We start from the raw sequence: 15,723 nt of genomic DNA, 5'->3' as shown, positions 1-15,723 counted from the left end.
CCATTAATGATTTTACAATACATAGGATCTCTATTTGTAGGGAGGTGAAGAGAATACAAAATAATATAAAGATCAAATCAAATGAGATTTAATTGTATTCAAATCTGATTTGATTGATTACAATCAATTAAAATAATGCTGAAATCAAATCCCATAAAAACAAATCTCACAATATATTCTAACATCCCCCCTCAAATTCAAGGTGGAAGATTCTGGAACCTTGAGTTTGATTTTTCGTCTCTCCCTTTTTTCTTTTTTTGCTGAAGATGCGGTCGACGATGATGACTAGTGGTGGTCGACGACGATGATCAGAGTTGCGCCTTAAATAACAATAGAAAGGCCAACTATGGGCCAAAATGAAAGCCAACAAATGGCTGAAAATGAGGCCAACTATGGGTTTTAAAAGGGCCTGGGTCTTCAAATTATACCACAAAGGTCAGACAATTGTGCCAACAGAAGGTCGAAAGGAGAGCCAACTATAGGCCGAAATGGGCTTGGGTTTAGACACTACCTCAAAGGCCAAACAAAAAATGGGGCAACTATGGGCCAAAATGAAAGCTAACTGTGGGATGAAATGGGCATGGGTTTTAAACAATACCACAAAAGCAAAAAATGGGCAAAGAAAGGACCAAAAGATGGCAACTTGGCTTTTTTTTTTTTTTTTTAACAAAGAAGATCCTATTCGCAGATTACACTAAATTGGGATAAGGATTACCTTAACCCCTTAACCAAGCAGAACCAAATTTGACACTTAAACCAAGATATCATAGGGGTAAGAATAAACCACCAAACACCCTTCTCCAAATTTACAGCACCTTACAATCCAATGTGGCCAACAATCTACTCTGGGCGTGAGCTTGTTTAAGATCACGGTTGATGATAGAGGCTGAAATCTGGTGAGACAGCAAGCAAATTCTGGATTTGGACAGCCGTAGAAGGCCTGATGAATGACATAGAGGTCGGTAGTGGCAGGGATGACGGCTGTTGAAGACGGGTTGGAGCTGGGCTTGCCATGGATTGATAGTGGCGAAGGTGGCAAAGATGAAGTTGATGGTGGATTCACCGGAGCAAGTGGCGATGGTGAGTTTTGGCGCTCGACTCGGAGTAGGTACAGTCACGTGAGGAGAGCACGGAAACTGGTGGATTCATTGTTATTGATCTCTTCCCCTAGCCTATATTCTTTTTGAGTCTCGGAGAGAGAGTCATCAAAGTTTCTTCGTTTCTGGGTTGTGAAACGCACAAACTGATAGCAAACGAGATTTTTTTTTTCTTCGTCAGATACGATGCAAGGTCTGTGGTCTTCTCCTCACGCAACCACAACCACCTTCAACCAGCAACCTCAGTTGTCGTGGCTCACATCTGCCACATCTCCTACGGCCATCCAGATCCATAATTTGCTTGCTGTCGCTCAAAATTTCAGCCGCTATCATCACTGTGATCCTAAACGAGCCCACGCCTAGATAGATTGTTGGCCACACTGGATTGTAAGGTGCTGTAAATTGGGAGTAGAAGAAGGGTGTTTGGTAATGAGTTTATTTCTTACCCCTATTCGTATGTGCATATATTCCTATTCTAGTTTAGGAATATGATATCATGGTTTTAAGTGTCAGATTTGGTTCTACTTGGTTACATGATTAAGGTAATCCTTATCTCAGTTTAGTGTAGTATGCGAATAGGATCTTCATTGTAAAAAAAAAAAAAAAAAAAAGAGGCCAAGTTGCACATCTTTTGGTCCTTTGTTGGCCTATTTTTGGCCGTTGTGGTATTGTTTAAAATCCAAGCTCATTTTAGCCCATAGTTTGCTCTCATTTTGGCCTATAGTTGGCCTTTTTTTTTGCCTTTGAGGTAGTGCTTAAACCTAGGCCCAGTTTTGTCCATAGTTTTTTTTTTTTGATAAGTAATTGCAATAATATAAAAAAGCGCAAAGGGGCGCAACCCTTATACACGGGAAGTATACAAGAGAACCCCTAACAGGGACGAACAGAGAATAAATTTAAAAATTCAACATAAGTAAAAGAGCTCAAACAATGATGGGGCGCTATCCAAAAATATAAAGTATTGAGCAACCGCTTCCGTAGCTCCACCATGGATGTCTCTACATCTTCAAACAGCCTAGCATTCCGCTCCTTCCAAATACACCACAGCAAGCATAAAGGAGCTAACCGCCAAGCCTCTATAGCATGACCACCCCCAAGCGCCGCTCCCCAACTATTCAGCAACTCCAACACCGTACGTGGCATAACCCACTCAACCCCAAATAAAGTAAGGACATAGCTCCAAAGAGCCTGAGCGACCTCGCAGTGAAGCAACAAGTGATCAATAGACTCCCCACTCTTCTTACATAAACAACACCACTCAATTACTATCACTTTCCTCTTATGTAAGTTATCATGCGTCAATATTTTGCCCAAAGCAGCTGACCAAACGAAGAAGGCCACCCTAGTTGGAGCCTTAACGCGCCAAATATTCTTCCAAGGGAAACACGGGACAAAAGGGCCATCTTTCCTAATAAGCTCTTTATAGAAGGATCTCACCTCAAATAAACCTTTTTTAGAGGGATTCCACACTAACTTGTCACCCTCCCCATGTCGAGCCGAACTGGAGTATATACGATCGAAGAAAGAAAGGACCATATCCAACTCCCAATCCTGGATTTGTCGCGTGAATAGAACATTCCACTGAATAGCACCATTATGAACCACCAAATTATCTTCTACCGTCGCGTCTTTATACCTTGCTATACTAAAAAGAGCTGGAAAGCATTGCTTCAAGGATCTATCCCCACACCACCAATCTTGCCAAAAACTAATATTTGATCCATTCCCCAGTTCAAACCGAACAAAATTACGAAATTCCTCCCACCCCCTCCTAATGGCTCTCCTTTCATCCCTTTGTTGGCACAATTGTCTGGCCTTTGTTGTATAGCTTGAAGACCCAAGCCCATTTAAGACCCATAGTTGACTTCATTTTCAGCCATTTGTTGGCTTTCATTTTGGCCCATAGTTGGCCTTCCTATTGTTATTTAAGGTGCATCTCTGATTACCGTCGTTGACCGCCTTTAGTCACCGTCGTTGACCACTACCATCTCTAGCAAAAAAAATGGGAGAGAAGAAGAAAAATCAAACTCAAGGTTCTAGAATCTTCCACCTTGAGTTTGAGAGGAGATGTTAGAATATATTGTGAGATTTGTTATTGTGAGATTTGATTTCAGTATTAATTGTAATTGATTGTAATCAATTAAATTAGATTTGATTACAAATAAATTTGGTTTGATCTTTCATACTATTTTACATTCTCTCCAGCTCCCTATAAATAGAGACTCTTTGTATTGTAAAATCATCAATTGAATAAGAGTACAATGTAGCCCTTAGGACTTTATCCTATGGACGTAGGTCATAGACCAAATCGCGTAAATTCTTGTGTGTATTTTATTATTCCGCACTTTGGCTTTAATTTATTTTACATTTATCTTTTCTTTCATCCTACGGGCTTTTTTAGCTGCTCTCGAGGATTGAGGCAAGGGGACCCTCTGTCTCCTTTGTTGTTTGTCATTGTCATGGAAGCGGTGGTTAGGTTGATCTTTGCTATTGCGAGTGTAGTTTTGTTGTCAGGCTTCTCTTAGGGGACAGGGATTGACATCTCTCACCTTCTGTTTACTTATGATAACTTGATTTTCTGTGGGGTAGACCCTAATCATCTACATAATCTACGAAGCTTATTCTTATGCTTTGAAGCTGTGTTGGATGGTTTCAGAGTGGGCGAAGCTTCTTTTTCCCATCTTTTGTTCGCTGATGATACATTGATTTTCTGTGATGCAAGCTCCTCAAAGATTCGGTCTTTGCGAGCTCTCTTGCTATTATTTGAGGCTGTATCGGGTCTTAAGGTTAACTTGGCAAAATCCAGCATTATTCCAGTGGGGAATGTCGCTCACGTGGGAAGGTTAGCCGAGATTTTAGAGTGTGAAGTGGCTCATTTGCCTGTGATGTATCTGGGTCTTCCATTGGGGGCTCCCTACAAGTCTATTCGTATCTGGGATGGAGTTATTGAGAAGGTTGAAAAACGGTTGGCTAGTTGGAAAAGGTTATACCTCTCTAAGGGAGGGAGAGTGACCCTTATCAAGAGTACGCTCTCTAACTTGCCTACGTACTATATGTCTTTGTTCCCTGTACCGGTGAGTGTTGCTTCTCGCATTGAGAAGTTGCAACGCGATTTTCTTTGGGGTGGAATGGGTGATGTTTTTAAATACCATTTGGTGAGTTGGGAGAAGGTTTGTACTCCTATTTTGAAGGGGGGATTGGGCATTAGGAAGTTGGTTCAGTTCAATCGAGCATTGCTAGGTAAATGGTTATGGCGCTATGGCATGGATAGAGATGCTTGGTGGAGAGTCATGGTGGATTCCAAATATGGAAGTTTGTGGGGTGGGTGGTGCTCCCGACAGGTGACTGGGGTGTTTGGAGTAGGGTTGTGGAAGTTTATAAGGAAAGGATGGGAGAATTTCTCCAAATTCCTTAGATTCGAGGTGGGGGATGGGAGCAGGATTAGATTTTGGCATGACTTGTGGTGTGGAGATTCGATACTGAAAGAAGTGTTTCCTGATCTCTTTGGCATTGCTCGGGTGAAGGATGCGTCAGTGACTGATAATTTGGAGAGTTTGGGTGGGTCCATTCATTGGAATGTGAGCTTTGTTAGAGAGGCTCATGATTGGGAAGTCGATGTTTTTGCCTCTTTCTTCCAAGTACTGGGCGCTACCAAGGTGAACCTTGAGAGGGCTGATTGTCTCAAATGGGTCCCGTCCAAGAAAGGTGTGTTCGGGGTGAAGTCATATTTTGGTTCTATGATGGGTTCTGGAGGAACGTGGTTCCCATGGAAGTGTGTGTGGCGGTCTCAGGCTCCCCCGAGGGCAGCCTTCTTCACTTGGTCTGCAGCTCTAGGCAGAATTCTTACCTTGGACAATCTTAGGAAGAGGCACATTATTATTGTGGATAGATGCTGTCTTTGCAAGAGGGATGGGGAATCAGTGGACCATATCCTTCTGCATTGCGATCTAGCCTCTTCTCTTTGGAACAACATTTTCTCCCGCTTTGGTATTTCGTGGGTCATGCCTAGGAGTGTGCTTGACTTAGTTGCTTGTTGGTGGAAATCTGGGAGATCTGGGAGCGCTACTACATGGAAGATGGTGCCTATTTGCCTTTTTTGGTGTATTTGGAGAGAGAAACCTTAGGCATTTTGAGAACCTAGAGAGCTCCCTAGAGGAGGTGCTAGAGTTATTTCTCCATACCTTGTATGTCTGGTCGATGGCTTATCTGTACCCTTTATCTATCAGCTTTGCTGAATTTCTTGTTTCTTTTTCGCTTTCTAGTTAGGTGTTTCCTGTTGTATACTTCTAGTGTACGTAGGGGCGCCTTACGCTTTCAATAAAACTATCATTACTTATCAAAAAAAAGAGATAATGCGATTGATGTTAGAAGAATTCCAAGACATCATGCCTGAAGAGATTCCCAAAGGACTGCCGCCTATGAGAGATATCCAACACTATATTGACTTAGTGCCGGGAGCAAGTCTCCCGAACTTGCCACATTGTCGAACGACCCAAAGGAGAATGCTATTTTGCAAGAGCAGGTAGAGATGTTAATTCGGAATGGACACTTGCGAGAGAGTATGAGTCCATGCATACTACCAACCCTACTTGTACTGAAGAAAGATGGGAGTTGGCAAATTTGCGTGGATAGCCGGGCAATAAACAAGATCACGGTAAAGTATCGGTTTCCTATTCCCCGAATAGGTGACATGTTTGATATGCTATCTGGGGCTAAGATTTTTTCGAAAATTGACTTGAGGAGTGGATATCACCAAATTTGTATACGACCGGGAGATGAATGGAAAACTGTGTTCAAGACTAAAGAGGGACTTTACGTGAGGATGGTGATGCCTTTCGGTCTTTCGAATGCACCAAGCACTTTCATGCGACTCATGAATCAGGTACTGAAACCTTTTATCGGAAAATTTGTCGTCGTCTATTTTGATGATATTCTTATTTATAGTCGCAACCCGGTGAATCACATGGATCATGTGAGGAAAGTGTTGGAGGTCCTCCCGCGAAAATAAGTTGTTTATCAACTTAAAGAAGTGTAGTTTCATGATGGATCAATTACTCTTCCTTGGATTTGTAGTCAGTGATGATGGAATCCGAGTGGATAAAGAGAAGGTGAGAGCAATCCGAGAATGGCCCGCGCCCAAGTCAATGGGAGAAGTAAGAAGTTTCCATGGGTTAGCAACTTTCTATAGAAGGTTCGTTTGGAATTTTAGTAGTATTGTAGCATCAATCACTGAGTGTATGAAGAAAGGAAAATTCAACTGGGGTGACGAATCCTAGCGAAGTTTCTCAATTATCAAAGAAAAGCTATGCACAACACCTGTACTTGCCTTAACCAACTTTGACAAGCTGTTTGAAGTTGAGTGGGATGCATCGATTGTTGGGATTGGAGCTGTGTTATATGAAGAAGGGAAGCCTGTGGAATTTTTTAGTGAAATGCTCGGAGAAGCAAGGCAGAAGTGGTCAACATATGAGTTGGAGCTTTATGCTATCTTCAGAGCCCTCAAGGTGTGGGAGCACTATCTGATCAAACGAGAGTTTGTCCTCTACACCGACCATCAAGCATTAAAGTTCATCAATAGTCAAAAGAATCTAAATCGGATGCATGCTCGGTGGGTTTCATACATCCAACGGTTCACTTTTTCTCTCGAGCATAAGTCGGGAAAACTAAATTGTGTAGTTGACGCTTTGAGCTGCCGAACTACCCTGCTGATCACCATGAAAGCTAAAGTGACTGGATTCGAGTGCCTGAAGGAGTTATATGAGGAAGATGAAGATTTTGGTGAAACCTGGAAGGGTTGCAAGATGGGGCAACCAATTCCCGAGATACATATTCAAGAGGGATATTTATTTCGTGGCAATTAGCTGTGCATTCCAAGGAGTTCCTTACAGGAACAAATAATCCGAGAATTACATGCTGGAGGTTTGGGTGGCCATTTGGGAAGAGACAAGACTATTGCTCTGGTAGAGGAGCGGTATTATTGGCCGCAATTGAAGAAAGAAGTATGTAATTTTGTCCGATAATGCCAGATTTGTCAGGTCGCCAAGGGGCAACCCCAAAATACGGGATTATACATGCCTCAACCAATTTTGGAAGCACCGTGGGAAGATGTATCTAGGGATTTTGTATTGGGTCTTCCGAGAATCCAACGAGGAGCAGGTTCTATAATGGTAATCGTGGATAGATTTTTCAAAATTGCTCACTTTGTTGCTTGCAAGAAAACATCTAATGTTGCTCAAGTGGTCAATCTATTCTTCCGAGAGGTGGTTCGATTGCATGGAGTCCCAAAGTCTATCACTTTTGATCAAGACACCAAGTTCTTGTCTAAACTTTTGGCGAACATTATGGAGGCGGTTCGACATAGCATTGAACTTTAGTAGTACGAGCCATCCACAGACAGACGGGCAAACATATGTTGTTAATCGAACTCTAGGTAATTTACTTTGATGTATTGCAGGTGACAAACCAAAGCAATGGGACCTGGCTTTAGCTCAAGCTGCAACTTTACCTAAGTTACCGGGAGCAAGTGTCGTAGTGAAGCATTTAGCAAAACGGGTGAAAGCTACCCAAGAGGGAGTTCATCAGCATCTAGAAGTATCCTATGCTAAGTAGAAGACGGTAGCAGACAAGGGTCGGTGATTGAAGATTTTTCGAGAAGGAGATCTTGTGATAGTGTATTTACACAAGGGGCGATTGCCGACTAGTGCTTCTGGAAAGCTGAGACATAAGAAGTATGGTCCATGCAAAATACTTAAAAAGATTAACGATAATGCATATGTCATTGATCTTCCCGAGGACTTGGCAATATCTTCAACATTTAACGTAGCATACATTTTTGAATATTTTTCACCAGAGGATTCGGAACTTAACTCGAGGACAAGTTCTTTTCAAGAAGGGGAGACTAATGTAGGAGATGTGGTCCCCACAAAAAAAAAAAATTAACTAAATAGTTTTTATTTTATAATCTTTTTCTTTTTAGGATTAGGTTTACTATTGCTACTAGGAATATGTTTACTATTACTACTAGGATTATGTTTACTTTCTCTACAAGTATTTCTTTTCTATAAATAGGCTTGCTTATTATGTAAAACTCAGCCATTGAATTATTATCAAATCAGAGAATTCTCTCTCAAATACTCTACAGAGTTTTATCTTTCTTTTAACATGTGGGCTTGTTTTTATTTTTTTGGGTAGAAGATGAAGATGCTTCTCCTTATCAAAGACGCTGCTCTTTGATTAGTTACCTTAGTCTTTCGTTACGTTACTCCTTCATTCCAGTGTCAAGGAAGCGGAAGTTGGAATTTGTAGTTATAAAAGAGGAGAACAAAGAAGATGATTGTGATGTTGAAGTGGTGGATGCTAAAGGTGAGCAAGAAAATTTGCAAGGATTATTGAGGCTAAAGTGGATATTCAAGATAGAATGCATGATTAAGATTAGGATTACAAAGAGGTTGAGTGAGCTGTCAAAAAGTCCTTACATAGTCATTTCAAGACTGTCCAAGCCATTGATTTCGTTACTCCAAAAGAGTTTGATGATGTGGCGGGTAAGGAAGAACCTTTGACTTATACCTTCTTGCTTCCAAAAAGAAAGGAAGGGTCGACGCAACTTCAAGGTTTAAGAATTGTAATACTTTGGCACTTCAAAACTTGAGATCCAGTTTTCTCCGACAGGGGGAGAGTTATGCATGGAAGATTGATTTTCTATTCCTTGTATTGCTAGATTGCAATTTTGTTGATTTCAAGATTTAGTTTCTGGAGTCCATGTGCTATCTCCAATTGAAGCAAGAGTCTGGTTTTAAAGTCGTGTTGCAAGGTATAGGGTTAAAACATATTTTGATTTGGGTCACTACTTTAACAGTTGTATGTCTTTTGGGGTGCAGGGGCAGATATGGAAATTCATAGGATTCCTATGCATAATTTTATTTTGGGATTAATTTCTTAATTTTTGTTGGTATACAATATTCTAGATTTTCTGATAGTATTAGGAGTAAGCTATTGGGTTTTATTGAAAATTTGTTTACTTGTCAAATTAGGAGCCCTAGTCCAAAGAGGTTAAGTAAAAGTCAATGAGTTTATATTATAAGACTACGTATTCAAAGAAGTTATACTTTCAGTAATGGAACGTTATTTGTTTTTAGTATTTGGGCATGTTGGCAATAGTGACTCTCTCTCTCATACACACACACACACACAGGCTTGAAACGGCAACACAATTCTCCTAAACATGAAAAACACAACATTTCCCTTTGATAACTAAAAACCCTAGATTTTTTCAACCTTTAATTTTGGAAATCATCCCCCCTAAACACGAAAGACAACATTGATTTTGTGCTAGAAAAGTTCTAGCAAGTCGTTTTCATTCATCCATCAAAATTCAGTCTTCAAGTTATAATGCAATCTACAAACCCTAATCCTTTCTTCTAAAAGCCTAGACCCTGTATCCACAGATTCGTCTAATCCTAAGCCCATCATAAGACACAGACAACTTGCCCTTAATTTGTCCTACGTAAGAAACTTTCGGGGTTGCTCAATGGTGTTCTACAGCATGTGGGTTCTACTTTTCCCCTTCTATACTTCGTTATTGAGCTCAGAGCCTCTTGTATCAGTTGTTATCTTGATAAAAGTACTGTTTTTGCCTATTGGGTTGCTGTTTTGGAAACAGGTTTTCTGTTTCCAAAACAACAAAACATGTTTCAACACTGTAACAAGTTGTTTGGCTATCGGTTTTAAAAACAGAAATGTAAGAAAACAAAAACAACTAAAACACAAAATATGGAAATAATTTAAAGTTGTTTCTGAAAACAGGTTTTTGTTTTCAGCCCAAAACACACGTGAATCTTTTTCCAACTAAAATGCTTCCTCCGTTTTCTTTCGTTGGAGCTTTCCCTTCCCATTTTCTTTCTATAAGTCGCACCAAACCAGAGTGAACGAGAGAGAGAACGAGCAGAGCAAGAGAGAGCGAAAGAGAGATGGTGTGAGAAAGGAATCAGTTAGGATGATGAGTGAAAGGGTTGAAGCCGTGGACTATGGGCGGTGGCGGCATGCCATGGCCATGTCTTTCCATCGTCGTCAAAAAGTGATGAAAACAAACCAGCAACCCATTCTTGTAAAGAAGCTGAAAGTCTACAAATCAGCTCTACTTAATTGGAGCCAATTGGATGATGTGAAAGCTTTGGTTGAACCATGCACTCCCTCGCTCATTCCGGATCTCTATGCTTTTGTTGATTATGGGTGCATTGAACTTGTTTGAGAAAATGAACCGTTGCGATCCATATCTTGAATGTGATGATTAGAGGGTTTACCAATAATGGTTTGTTTAGAGAGGTAATTGAATTTACTTATAAAAAAAAAAGAAAAAAGAGAGGCAATTGAATTTTATTGTAGAATGGGATTTGAAAGAGTTCGAGCTGATAATTTTACATACCCTTTTGTGATCAAGGCGTGTATAGGGTTGTTGTCCTTGATGGAATGGCAGAAGGTTCATGGTAAGTTGTTTAAGATTGGGTTGGATTTGGATGTTTACGATTGTAATTCGCTTATCATTATGTATGCAAAGATGGGGTGTGTTTTATATTCATCCAAAAAAAAGATGGGCTGTGTTGAGTTTGCGGAAAGGGTGTTTGGTGAAGTGCCAGTTAGGGATTTGGTATCTTGGAATTCTGTGATTAGTTGCTATGTTTCTGTTGGGGATTGTTGGAGCTCATGGATGTGTTTATGGGAACTGTAGGCATATGGAATGAGGCCTCTGACAGTTCAACATGATCAGCGCTGTTGGTGCTTGTTCTCTTGATTGTTGTATGCAAAGTGGGAAGGAGATTCACTGCCAAGTGCTTAGATGTGGTTTAGAATTAGATTGTATGGTTCAAACATCGCTTATTGACATTTACGAAAGATGTGGTAGGATGGATTATGCAGAGAGGTTCTTTGACGGAATTACTTCAAAAGATGTTGAGGCTTGGAATGCAATGATAGGTGGCTTGAAAAAGATGCTGCCATGTTCCATGACAAAGCCATAGACTACAAACATCTGGACCCTCTGTCTTTCTACTAGTATATTTTAAGTATGGTGCTGCCATGTTCTTAGACTTTGATGTTTATCTCCAACTGCGTCGGTTTATTACTGAAGGTTTAATATCATGTTGAGATTGTGCTTATTTTTGTTTGTTACCTTGTTGGGTTGCGCTAGATGTTGTTCAATTCAGTTTTGAAATCACCCAATAGAAGAAGAAAAAACACAAGATTGAAAACAAAAAATATGTAGAACACCCAAATAGTTTTGTATTTTCTTCTTAAGTGGAAATTGTTTTGAAAACAATTGTCCAAACGCCTTAAGCATTGTTTTCTGTTTTCAGAAATTGTTTCCGAAAACAGTTTGTCAAATCCTTATTTAACGAAAAAACAATTGAAAACATTATGTTTTTGTTCTCGAAAACAGTTTTCAGAAACAAAAACAGAAACCGATTTGCCAAACTAGCCCTTTTGGTCGGTGTTTTTTCATTTGTGTTCTCTAGTGGCAAAAACGTTATATTTTTGTATATGAAGATGCCTGGTAATTTAATAGAGAACATAAGCAAATGCATGGTTACATGTTAATTGCAGCTCAAAAGCTTACAGTGTCATTGTGTCACATCATGCTAGCACTATCAGCCAGTAAATTCACATGGATATGTTGGTCTGGACCATATTTTTAGAGTCAGGGGAGGCTTCTTTAGAATTAAGTTTCGGACTGCAATCAGTGGACCAATGGCCTCTTATGCTGTCTACAATCAGTTGCCATATGTTATACAGATGATTATTAACTTTTATAATGAAATTATATTTGGAGAATTTACTTTGACCAGACAAGCAAAGAGAATAGTTCCTATGATTAAGAGTGATAGGTATATTATTAAGGTCAGTGTATTCCAGCTGCACCTTTTGCCTCATCTAGACTATGGTAACAGGATTTGGGGTGTTCCAGTGCTACTCAATGCTGGTGTCAGGAAATGTTCAAGATTAGGCCTAGGACTCTTTGTGGATGGTATTGTTGGTACAGCATGCAAGCACAGCCATCTGCCTCAGAATTTATACCCTGCACCATCATGGTTCCTGTTGCATGTTCTCGTCATAATTGTGGCATGAACTTTCAAGATTTCAAATTAGGATCTTTGGATCTCAGTATTTGTTAGTCTTTCCCTTGTTTCTAGCCTGCTCTTTCACATTTTGCTTGGTTTGCTTTTTTCTTTCTGTGTACATGATGTATGTCTTTATCATGTGTAGGAGTTTTGTGTGGTTGTGGGCCATGATCTGAGTTTAGGGTATATACATCATAAAACGTTTAGCTGTATTAGTTAGAGTGATAGGTGTCGATTTCTGAAGTCCTAGTAAGCTTACTATAACTAGTTTAGTGAACTTCATGGATATTTGGAGGATGTAGATAGCTAATAGTGTGACATGCATCATTGGAGGTATGAATAAGCTTTTAGGTTTCTTTTGTTATTCAAAGAGAGTGGAAGCTTAGGTTTGGAGTGGGCTTTTGGTGGCAGTGATAGCTATGCTTTTATGAGCTTTTGGTAGTAACAGAAGAACTTATTGGGATGAGTAGGAAAACTCATTGGCAAATGGTGGGGTGAAAAGTACTGGTGCAATCAGAGAAAATTTGTAAATGGGGCAGTTTTGAGGATTGTCGGTGGAAACCATGCCTCAATAGTATGCTAATTGTGTTTGTACTTGTGACAGCAGAATGTAAACAGATGCTTAGTTCTTTGTAACTTCAATAATGGCTAACAGTTTTGGTTGATTGCGTTTTGGTCTATTATCCAGGTTGGAATTTCCCAAGATTATCCAGTTTTATTTCCTTCCCTTTGGCTATTAAACAGTCAAAGACTGATTGATACATCAGTATATATTTTATTTGATGCTGAAAAAAAATCTTAAAATGAGGTGTCCGCAGTTTCTGACATGGTTGGCATCATGCTTGAAACCTGTGATGCTGTATGCTTAAATGAAATAATTAGATGAATGTAATCGAGTCTATAATGTTTGAACAAAATTGTATTTTGATAATATTTTTCAGCTGTGTTTTATGAAAATTGTAAAAATTATATTCACCACGTGTTCGATGTTCTGCAAATGAATTATACTGGTGCCTTTAATTTATTACATTTGATATCCACATTTGCTTTTCCATCACTGCAACTTTTCTGTTTTATTGTTTCTATGTGCTTTGCCGCTTTGGAAATAAAAATGTATAATTTAATACACTAGCACATATAGTTGTGAAGATCAAATTGTCCAGTGGCAGTATGTTCAGTTCCTATGGATTTTTTTTTATAAAAAAAAAAAAAAAAAAAAATAGACAACACTATGATTTGAAGTGGAACTGAAAGCTGAAAGTGGTTTTTTAATTAAATTGCGGAGTAATGCTACATGTCATCCTCATGTTCCCCCTTGTCCCTCAAAATTGATGTGGCTTTTAAAATCATTATTGAATTTATGATATATCACTATTGAATTTTTGGAGGGACACAAGGGGGAACATAGAGATGACATTTAGAATTACCCTAAATTGAGTTATATTGCCTTCAGCCATAGAACTACTGAACAGTGCAGTTTCATCTTTGTCAAAACCATTCTAGTTTAAATAGAAATGCTACACGAACTCCCTTCTTTTCAGTCTCCTTTTTTAATCCCATTTGCTTATTCTCTTTTGGCAACTGCCACCACGTTAGGGAGTAAACACTTGAAAGTATAAAACAGGCAGTTCGTGTAGCATTTCTTTAGTTTAAATGGTAAGACTTACTATAGTCTACATCTCCAGTTCAGGGGAGTAGGTTGGGACAATAACCTTTCCATCCAAAAATTGTTAACACTTTTTTCACATACGCCTGCCACACCCACATTTATGATAGATAATAGTCATCTGTTTACAATTTAGAAGAATCATAATTCCCACAAATCTCAAAACCCAATGTTGAGAAAACTCACTGCATCTTTTAATGTTTTCCCATGATCTGCAGATGTAACAATGTCCTCTATCTTCGTGGGGTACCAGAGGATGAAGAAATTGAAGATGCTGATCGTGATTGAGACTAAGAAGTAGGGTTAGTATTGTACTTTGGAATCCAATGTAGAGAGGTAGGTTTTATAGATGTTGGATGTGCATGCTAACCATACATGTATGCTTTAACCCTCAGCAACTAAAAAGAACCGACACCACTTAATTAGGATCCTAGAGTATCCATTTCCATTTGCAGCTTGCCAAGATTTAACAAGTTCTTCCTCTGACAACATAATATACTGAAATTTTCCTATATTTCTTCTGAAGTTGCATAACAAACTCCCCGTTTTGTTATTTAAAAAAATTTTAGAAGTGTCATAATCATTTTTTGATGAGTAATGCTACATTTTTCACTCATTTATCATACTTATATTATACCGGATGATGTGTGTACATGGCTTGCACTTATTGTGGTTGACACGGGAAATTATTTAAAACACGTCATGTCAGTCATTGTGAAATGAGTGTTGTGATAAATGAGTGTAAAGAGTAGCATTAATTTTTTTTTTGATAAATGTATGGATATCTCACCAATTAGGGGCATACCGCTTAGACCATAACGACAAAAGAACTTGAAACCCACATGTACCTAACTACATATCACTTTAGATCTCATATTTTGAAAGGAGAAGAAATGCCATAAGCATATAGATTTTACAAGCTCTGTATGTATGCTTGTGAAGTAATGTTAGATATTACATTTTTATCTTTGTTGATGTAACGCTGTCAATTAGCCTTTAGATCAGTCTTTGTTAAAAAATAAATTCAAAGGCTGATTAAAAATGCCACATCAACAAAATGAAATAAAAGTGTGTTTTCTAGTATTACTCTGCCATTAATATCTTTGATATTGTTCTTATTTTTCCATCTCAAATTTGAACAAAATAGGTTCTAATTAATAGATCTTGGGTTTCCCTCGTGCTAACAAAAGGTAAAAGGTAAATGAACATAGAGATATTAACATGATTAAGCCGGGAGATACGCTTTTAAAAAAATTAAAAAAAGAAAAAAATTATTATTAGAAGGGCATGAGTGTAAGAAAGAACAACTTCCACGAAAAGGAAAATCCAAAAAAATAAAAAATTGAATATAATTTTTTTTTTTTGTCAATATGTAAGGAAATAATGAGCTTGACATTTGGAAAAGTACATACGCTTCCAAGAACTAGCAGTGACATTCCATGTTCCCATTTGGTTTTTGATTTATGTAACTTCCTTGCCAACACCACCCATAAAAAAGGAGTACAAGTAACAACTTCTCCCATTAGAAACCAAGTATTTTAGGGACAGAATGAAAAATTTAGACGACATTATACAAAAAGATAATTATTCAAATACGTATACTAAATCAATTAGTGAACAATTAGAAAGAAATGGAAAATGATATCGGTCCAATAATACCCGAAAACCATATTAATAAGCAAAAGATCTTTATTCATTCCACATGAAATCCATGGACATTTACAAGAGCAAAAGATGAATTAGTAGAACAGAAATCAACAAAATTAGAAAAACTAGATAAATAAAATGGCTTATTCAAACATAGAAATTGACGATTAGAACAACAATTTAATTATATCCAAATTAATAA

General features: G+C 38.5%; 1 long non-coding RNA gene across 1 annotated transcript in view; it reads left to right on the top strand.

The window, feature by feature from the left end:
• The window catches only part of LOC133880325 (uncharacterized), a 34,924-nt gene extending 20,512 nt beyond the window's left edge, over window positions 1–14,412 (top strand). Inside the window, exon 5 of the long non-coding RNA XR_009902238.1 lies at window positions 14,093–14,412. This is a non-coding gene — a long non-coding RNA (uncharacterized LOC133880325). The remainder of the gene's footprint in view (window positions 1–14,092) is intronic.
• Window positions 14,413–15,723: the final 1,311 nt, after the last annotated feature.

Source organism: Alnus glutinosa, chromosome 10 (genome assembly GCF_958979055.1).
Source record: "Alnus glutinosa chromosome 10, dhAlnGlut1.1, whole genome shotgun sequence".
Lineage (NCBI taxonomy): Eukaryota > Viridiplantae > Streptophyta > Magnoliopsida > Fagales > Betulaceae > Alnus > Alnus glutinosa.
The sequence above is the reverse complement of the archived record's forward strand: the minus strand, read 5'-3'. Positions and strand labels throughout refer to the sequence as shown.